The following is a 9,068-nucleotide window of genomic DNA, read 5'->3' as shown; positions in this document are numbered from 1 at the left end:
GCGGACGCGTCCGGCTCCGCCCGGACGTGTCCGGCGGCGGAGTGGGACGAGGGCTAGGGTTTGACTGCGAGTGTTATTTCGGGATGCTCACATATTTATAGGTAGAGGGAGCTAGGAGGCTCCAAATAAGGTGCAGTTTTCGCCCACACGATCGTGATCGAACGACCTAGAGCATGGAAGAGAGTTTGGTGGGTTTTGGGCTGGTTTTAGAGGGGGGTTTTGCTGGACACTCAAATGGACTTTGCGGATGCCCGGTTAATCGTTGGAGTACCAAACGACCTCCAAATGGAACGAAACTTGACCGGTGGTCTCCGGGTGGTGTAATAAGGCCACTTGACAAGCCTCGGTCCATTCCGAGAAAGTTTGACACCCGCACACGAAAAAAAACGAAAGGGGTGCACCGGAGGAGATAGGAGCGCCGGATTGCAAAACGGACAACGGGGAAAATGCTCGGATGCATGAGACGAACACGTATGCAAATGCAATGCACATGATGACATGATATGAAAATGCATGACATGAACAAAATACAAAACGAAAAACAAAACCCGATCACGGAGGAAATAACATAGCACATAGCCGAAAATGGCAAGAGTCGGAGTTACAAATATGGCAAGTTACATGCGGGGTGTTACAACACTCCACCACTACGAGAGGATCTCGTCCCGAGATCTAGGACTGAAAGAACTCCGGATATTCGGAACGGAGATGGTCCTCGCATTCCCAGGTGGCTTCCCGGTCGGAATGGTGCGACCACTTCACTTTCAGAAATTTGATTGACTTGTTGCGAGTCTTGCGCTCAGTTTCTTCAAGAATAGCCACGGGGTGCTCATGATAAGACAAATCTTCTTGGAGGTCAATCTCTTCGAAGTTGATAGTGCGCTCAGGCGTCTTGAAGCACTTGCGGAGCTGTGACACGTGGAACACATCGTGCACGTTCGCGAAGTTGGAAGGAAGCTCAAGTTGATAGGCGAGGTCGCCTCTTTTGCCAATGATCTTGAAAGGACCCACGTATCTAGGGGCAAGCTTCCCTTTGATACCGAAGTGACGAGTGCCTTTCATTGGAGAGACGCGGAGGTAGACATGGTCTCCGATCTCGAAAACCAAATCACGATGCTTACTATCATAGTAACTCTTCTGACGCGATTGCGCGGCTTCGAGATTATCACGGATGACTTTACACATTTCTTCAGCTTCAGTGATTAAGTCATTGCCAAGAAGTTGGCGTTCACCAGACTCTGACCAATTGAGAGGAGTACGGCACTTTCTGCCATAGAGAATCTCGAATGGGGCCTTGCCCGAACTCGCTTGGAAGCTGTTGTTGTAGGAGAATTCAGCATATGGAAGACAATCTTCCCATTTCATGCCAAAGGAAATGACACAAGCCCTGAGCATATCTTCAAGAATTTGATTGACTCGCTCGACTTGGCCACTAGTTTGAGGATGGAAAGCTGTGCTGAAGCGAATGTTTGTGCCCATGGCCTTCTGGAAGGAGTCCCATAACTTAGAGGTGAAGATGCTTCCACGATCTGAAGAAATCAATTGTGGAATGCCGTGCAAAGAGACAATTCTGGAGGTGTAAAGCTCTGCCAACTGAGCTGCTGTGATGGATTCTTTGATTGGAAGGAAATGAGCCACTTTAGAAAGCTTGTCGATGACAACGAAGATAGCATCATTTCCACGCTTGGACTTTGGAAAACCAGTCACGAAGTCCATTTCGATGTGATCAAACTTCCATTCTGGGATAGCAAGAGGTTGGAGGAGACCAGCTGGTCGTTGGTGTTCTGCTTTCACTCTTCGGCAGACATCACATTCATTCACGAATTGAGCGATCTCTCGCTTCATTCGAGTCCACCAATATGACTGCTTGAGGTCATGATACATCTTCGTACTTCCAGGATGAATGGACATGAGAGAATTGTGCGCCTCGTTCATTATGACTTTCCTTAGATCACCTTTAGGAACCACAATCCGGTCCTCGAAGAACAAAGTGTCTCTGTCATCAATGCGATAGCACTTGTATTTGGGAAGACCCTTGTCGATACCACGTTTCACCTTCTTCACCATGACATCAAGGAGTTGTGCATCACAAATTTGATCTTCCAAAGTAGGAGAGACTATGAGGTTGGCAAGAAAGCCTTGAGGAACAACTTGGAGTTTCAGCTTGCGGAAAGCTTCACAAAGATCCGGTTGGAATGGCTTGAGAATTAAGCTGTTGCAATAAGCCTTCCTGCTTAAAGCATCTGCAATGACATTGGCCTTGCCTGGAGTATATTCAATACTCGGATTGTACTCTTGAATCATTTCGACCCATCGAGTCTGCCTGAGGTTGAGGTTGGGCTGAGTGAAGATATACTTGAGACTCTTGTGATCGGTGAAAATGTCCACTTGTCTTCCCAACAAGAGATGTCTCCACGTTATTAATGCATGGACAACTGCCGCCAACTCAAGATCGTGAGTGGGGTAGTTCTTCTCGTTGGGCTTCAACTGACGAGAGGTATAGGCCACAACTTTCTTCTCTTGCATTAACACAGCACCGAGACCTTGGAGAGAAGCATCACAGAAAACTTCAAAAGGCTTTGATTCATCAGGAGGAGTCAAGACAGGAGCTGTGACTAGTTTCTCTTTGAGAGTGTTGAAAGCAACGTCACACTCAGGAGACCAGACATACTTCACATGCTTCTGTAGGAGGTTGGAAAGAGGCTTTGCAATCTTGGAGAAATTCTCAACGAATCTTCGGCAATAGCTTGCAAGACCAAGAAAACTGCGGAGCTGCTTTACATTCTGAGGAGGTTCCCAATTTACAATTGCGGACACCTTCTCGGGGTTAACAGCGATGCCCTTGGCAGAGATGATGTGACCAAGGAAAAGAACTTCATCGAGCCAAAACTCACATTTTGAGAACTTCGCATAGAATTGATACTCTCTGAGCTTGTCGAGCACCAATCGCAAATGTTTGGCATGATCCTGCTTATTCTTGGAGAAGACCAAGATATCGTCGAGATACACCAGGACGAATTCATTGGTATAGGGGTTGAAGATGAAATTCATCATCCGAGAGAACACTGGAGGAGCATTGACAAGGCCGAAAGACACGACAGTATATTCATAAGAACCAAAGCTTGTTCTGAATGCTGTCTTGGGAATATCTTCTTCACGAATGCGAATCTGATGATAACCCATACGAAGGTTAAGCTTCGAGAATACTTTAGCACCTTTGAGTTGCTCAAATAGCTCATTGATGTTGGGAAGTGGATATTTGTTCTTGATTGTCTTCTTGTTCAATGGACGGTAGTCGACACAAAGTCGGTCCATGCCATCCTTCTTCTTGACAAAAAGAACACCACAACCCCATGGAGAAGAACTCGGTCTGATCAAACCCAGACGCTCTTGTTCATCGAGCTGTTTCTTCAATTCCTTCAGCTCGTTGGGTCCAAGCTTGTATGGACGCTTGCAAACGGGTTCAGTGCCAGGCTCTAGTTCGATAACGAACTCAACTGGCCGATGAGGAGGCATACCCGGAAGCTCTTCTGGAAAGACATCTTGATACTCACAAACGACTGGAATTTGAGAGATGGCATTCAATTCGCCCTTCTCATTGAGAGAGAAAAACCGAATGGTTTCATCACGAGTGGCATAAATAATCACATCCTCGGACGAGTGTGTCAATTGAATTTCCCTGGCAGCACAATCAAGTTGAGCCTTGTGCTTAGAAAGCCAGTCCATCCCGAGAATAAGATCAATATCCGAGTCACCAAGAACAGTTGGAGAAGACTGAAATTTATAGTCGCCCATCTTGATGGAAACATCGGGAGCAACCAAACTAGAAGACAAAAGCTTTCCCGGAGAAACAACTTGCATAACTTTGGATAAGATCTCTGTGTCAACATTGTGCTTCGATGCAAAAGGGTATGACAAGAAAGAATGCGATGCACCAGTATCAAAAAGAAATTTTGTAGGAATATCATTAACTGAGAGATTACCCATTATCACATCAGTAGATTCCTCCGCTTGAGCTGCATTCATCATGTTCACCTTTGCAGACTTTGGATTATGCTTGACCACTGCATTGCTGGAAGATCTGACAGGAGGAGGAGGAGGTAGACGCCTTTGGTTGAAGCACTTGTTAGCATAGTGACCTTTCTGCTGACACTTGTTGCAAGTCACCTCTGAGAGTGGACGGTGATAAGGAGCATTGGACTTTGGAGCTTGATTCTGAGACTTGTTCTGATAGCCAGAGTTGGAAGAGTTGGAAGAACCATGGCCACCTTTGTTCTTCTGCTGGTAAGGCTGACGAAACGGAGGAGGAGGAGGCAACCAGAACTTATGTTGCTTAGCTGTCACAAGTGAGGAAGAAGAAGACTGAACTGCGTCTCTGACTCTCTTCTTAGAAGCCTCACACTTGAGCTGAGCAGCCTCTTGCTTCAGTGCCATATTATAGAATTGATCAAACTGAGTAGGCTCAACAAGAACGAGAGCTAACTGCAGATCCTCTTTAAGGCCACCTCTGAAGTGATAGATCATGCTCTTCTCATCAGGAACGTCTTGTTTAGCGAAGCGAGCAAGTTTCTGAAACTGGATGTTGTATTGATACACAGACATGTTGCCTTGCTTGAGATTGCGGAACTCCTCACGCTTGCTCTCAACAACACTTTGTGGAATGTGGTGCGCTTTGAAGTCCCGACAGAAGTCAGTCTAAGTGATCACACGACCTCCTCTGGAATCTTTGTATTGTTGATACCAATCAGCAGCTTGGTCCTTGAGCTGGAAAGAAGCGAACTTGACATAGTCCTCAGGCCTGACATTGCTACATTCAAAATGCTTGTTGATGTCCACGAGCCAATCATCGGCATCCGTGGCCTCGGCACAGTAGCTGAAAGACTTGGGCTGATTTTCGAGAAACTGGTTGAGAGTAGCAAAGTGAAACTGATTGTTGCCTTGACCTTGATTGCCTTGATTGCCTTGCCCTTGAGTACGTTCTTGCAAGAGTTGCAGAATCATCTGAGCATTGGCGTTGGTGGCTGCCATGATAGCCTGCCATGCCTCCGGAGGTGGAGGTGGTGGCGGAGGGTTCGCTTGACTCCCTTCATTGCGATCCGGATTCTGACGCGTTGGCGGAGCCATCCTGAAGAGGGTGACATCCGTTAGCATCTTGATAGACAAATAGATAAGTAGAATCAACGGATAGAAATTGCAACATATAGTCTTCGCAATAAACATTCGAACGAGGATGAACGAATGAATTCCGTAGTAAATCATCACAGTTCCATAAGTTGAGAAGCCACTTAGAAAAGATATGGAATCAACATAAGACTTCGAAGGAACTCGAACACCACAATTCAAAACAAAACAAAGTATTGGCTTGCAGAATAAGCCGGAACAAACATATGATAGATATTTCGTCCGAAGTTTTCGTGGTGGGGCCCACACGGGCTCAATCGTACAGCGCCATCATGTACAAGGCTGTGCACATGACATACGAAGCGTCCCCGAGTCGGCATAGCCATGGACTCTTTAAGACACTACGAGACCACTATAAAATCAACCGTGTACAGGCGGACCACTAGACGTCGAACCCCAATCTCATATCATGCGTCTGTCGGAAAGATATCCTAAGGCTACTTGAATTCCCACTTATAAACTCCCGAAACTTTCTGGTTATGCAATCTGGTGTAGGGGATCCAGGGGACACAAAATATATCACCCAAACTAGCAATCCCTAGATCCAGCTGTATCCATCCGTCAACACATAACCAAGAAACCTTTGGAAATCGTTTACCTCAACCTTCAAAAACATCCGTTATACAAGTTATGGCAATACTCCCGAATTCCCGCCCCAGTACTGGGTGGCGTCGAGGTGATCTCACCAACAACTGCATAAAAGAGATTTCGATGTCGGCGAAACTCAGGTATTCCAGAACTGCAACGATCGAATTGTGACGACAACACCTCGGAGCTCAACTCCCCGGGACACTGCCACAACCCCTAAATGTCAGGAGGCACCAAGAACAATGTTCTCGTCACAAAACCATCGGAACGATTCCAAGATACCCGCGTGATCCTAAAAACAATTTAAGTGAAATTTGAGGAGAGAATAGTCAAAACATCTACGTCAGGAGACCTCACCAGAGCGACGAAGGGACTGAGGAGTAAAAAGAACCCTACTCTCCGATATATATAATCCTAAGACTCAAAACATTTTTGTTCTAGACTCAACAACGCCAGCGATTCGATCAAGCAGGGGGCTCCTAAGTCGGGGATGGCTCTGATTACCAACTTGTAACGCCCACGATGCGGCTATATCTCCCACGTGTCGAGGCACGACTTAGAGGCATAACCGCATAGTGGTTTTGTCGCAAGAAGGGTCATCTTCACACAATCCCATGTAATGAACAAGAATGGGATAAAGAGTTGGCTTACAATCACCACTTCACACAATACATAAATGTAATTCATACATCATCCAAAATACAAACATATAGACCGGCTACGGTCAAGATCCAAATGAAAATAAGACAACCCCAAATGCTAGATCCCCGATCGTCCCAACTGGGCTCCACTACTGATCATCAAGAAAAGACACATAGTAACGACCACGTTCCTCGTCGAACTCCCACTTGAGATCGACCCCATCATCTGCACTGGCATCGTCGGCACCTGCAACTGTTTTGGTAGAATCTGTGAGTCACGAGGACTCAGCAATCTCACACCCGCGAGATCAAGACTATTTAAGCTTATAGGAAAGGGAGGTGTAAAGAGGTGGAGCTGCAGCGGCAATGAGCATATATGGTGGCTAGCTTACGCAAAAGAGAGCGAGAAGAGAAGCAACGGAACGGTCGTCATCTAGCAATGACCAAGAAGTGATCCTGAACTCCTACTTACGTCATACATAACTCAGACCGTGTTCACTTCCCGGACTCCGCCGAGAAGAGACCATCATGGCTACACACGCAGTTGATGTATTTTAACTGGGTCAAGTGACAAGTTCTCTACAACCGGACATTAACAAATTCCCATCTGCCTCATAACCGCGGGCACGGCTTTCGAAAGATAATACCCTGCAGGGGTGTCCCAACTTAGCCCATCATAAGCTCTCACGGTCAATGAAGGATAAACCTTCTCCCGGAAAGACCCGATCAGTCTCGGAATCCCGGTTTACAAGACATTTCGACAATGGTAAAACAAGACCAGCAAAGCCGCCCGAATGTGCCGACAAATCCCGATAGGAGCTGCACATATCTCGTTCTCAGGGCACACCGGATAAGCGAAGCGTACAGGTACCAACATAACCCAAGTTGCCAAGGGACGGTCCCGCACGGTGCTCTAGTTTGGACCAGCACTCAGAGGAACACTGGCATGGGGGTTAAAATAAGATGACCCTCGGGCTCGCGAAAACGCGGGGGAAAAAGGCTTAGGCGGCAAATGGTAAAACCAAAGTTGGGCCTTGCTGGAGGAGTTTTATTCAAGGCGAACTGTCAAGGGGGTCCCATAAATCACCCAACCGCGTAAGGAACGCAAACTCAAGGAACATAATCCCGGTATATCAGTAACTAGGGCGGCAAGAGTGGAACAAAACACCAGGCATAAGGCCGAGCCTTCCACCCTTTACCAAATATATAGATGCATTAATTAAATAAGAGATATTGTGATATCCCAACATATCCATGTTCCAACATGGAACAAATTTCAACTTCACCTGCAACTAGCAACGCTATAAGAGGGGCTGAGCAAAAGCGGTAACTTAGCCAAACAACGGTTTGCTAGGAAAGGATGGTTAGAGGCTGACATGGCAAAATGGGAGACATGATATGGCAAGTGATAGGTAGCGTAGCATGGCAATAGAGCAAACAACTAGCAAAGCAAAGATAGAAGTGATTTCGAGGGGTGGTCATCTTGCCTGCAAGGTTCTCAGAGTTGTCGAAAGCTTGATCCTCGTAAGCGTACTCGACAGGTTCCTCGTTCACGAACTCATCTCCCGGCTCTACCCAAGACAAGAATACAAAAAAACAGAACCACAATCAACCACGAGAAATGCACAAGCAACATGATGCAAAACATGTATGATATGCAAGATATGATATGCGATGCATATGCGTGCTCCGGAAGGAAAATGATGACCATGGCAGTAACTTGGCAAACCAAGCATGCCACTGGAAAGATGAGATGATTTCGGTCGAAATCGATATAAAAATCACCGGAAACGGATGCACGGTTTGCAAATGGCAAGCAAAACAAGAATGACACGAATCTGCGATTAACAGCATGATAGCACTTAAAATGCAACAAGCAACAATGCTATAGCACTCCAACATAGCAACAAAGCAGATGGCAGTAATCTACAGGAGATGCTTGACAAAAAATGAACACTGAGCGACAGCTAGATCACAACATATCAAGCTCAAACAAGCATGGCAAAAGTGCAAAAGATAACAGGATCACAGACTTAGTGAAAAACTGGACATGGCAGAAAACAGCATCAGGTAGCAATGTTCAGAGCACGAACTCAACATGCTAAAGGAACTTAACATAGCAAAACAAGGCATGGCAGTGTTCTACTAAATGCATATGACAACAGTGCCTTACTGACCATAAGCCAAAAAGGACCAGAAGATATGATGGCAAGCATATAAACATAGCAAGTTTCGTTATCAGGTTTCAGACTTTGCAGAAAACAGAGCATGGCAGAAATAATAATATGTAGGCCTCTTTGTGAGCTTGATGCACTCACTACAGAGCTATGAATTATAAAACAAGCATACCTACAGCAAGATGGCATGTTTACGAGGCTAACCACGGAAAGAACAATTACATAGCATGTACGGATCAACTACACTAAGCTTGGCAAAATTGCATATCATGTTAAGAATCTGCCAGAAATATTTTATAGAAAAAGTAGAGCAAGATTGAGTGATGCTATGGCACTCCATAATTACAAACAAGGGCTTGAATTGATCAATTACAACTATAGCTACAAAATATTCTTACTAAACATCTCCAAAATATGTATGGATCTCTCTGTAGCATCAAGTTTACATGGCAATAAAATAACAGCAGACAAGGACTTAGAG

This window comes from Triticum aestivum, chromosome 4D (genome assembly GCF_018294505.1).
Source record: "Triticum aestivum cultivar Chinese Spring chromosome 4D, IWGSC CS RefSeq v2.1, whole genome shotgun sequence".
Classification (NCBI taxonomy): domain Eukaryota; kingdom Viridiplantae; phylum Streptophyta; class Magnoliopsida; order Poales; family Poaceae; genus Triticum; species Triticum aestivum.
The sequence above is the reverse complement of the archived record's forward strand: the minus strand, read 5'-3'. Positions refer to the sequence as shown.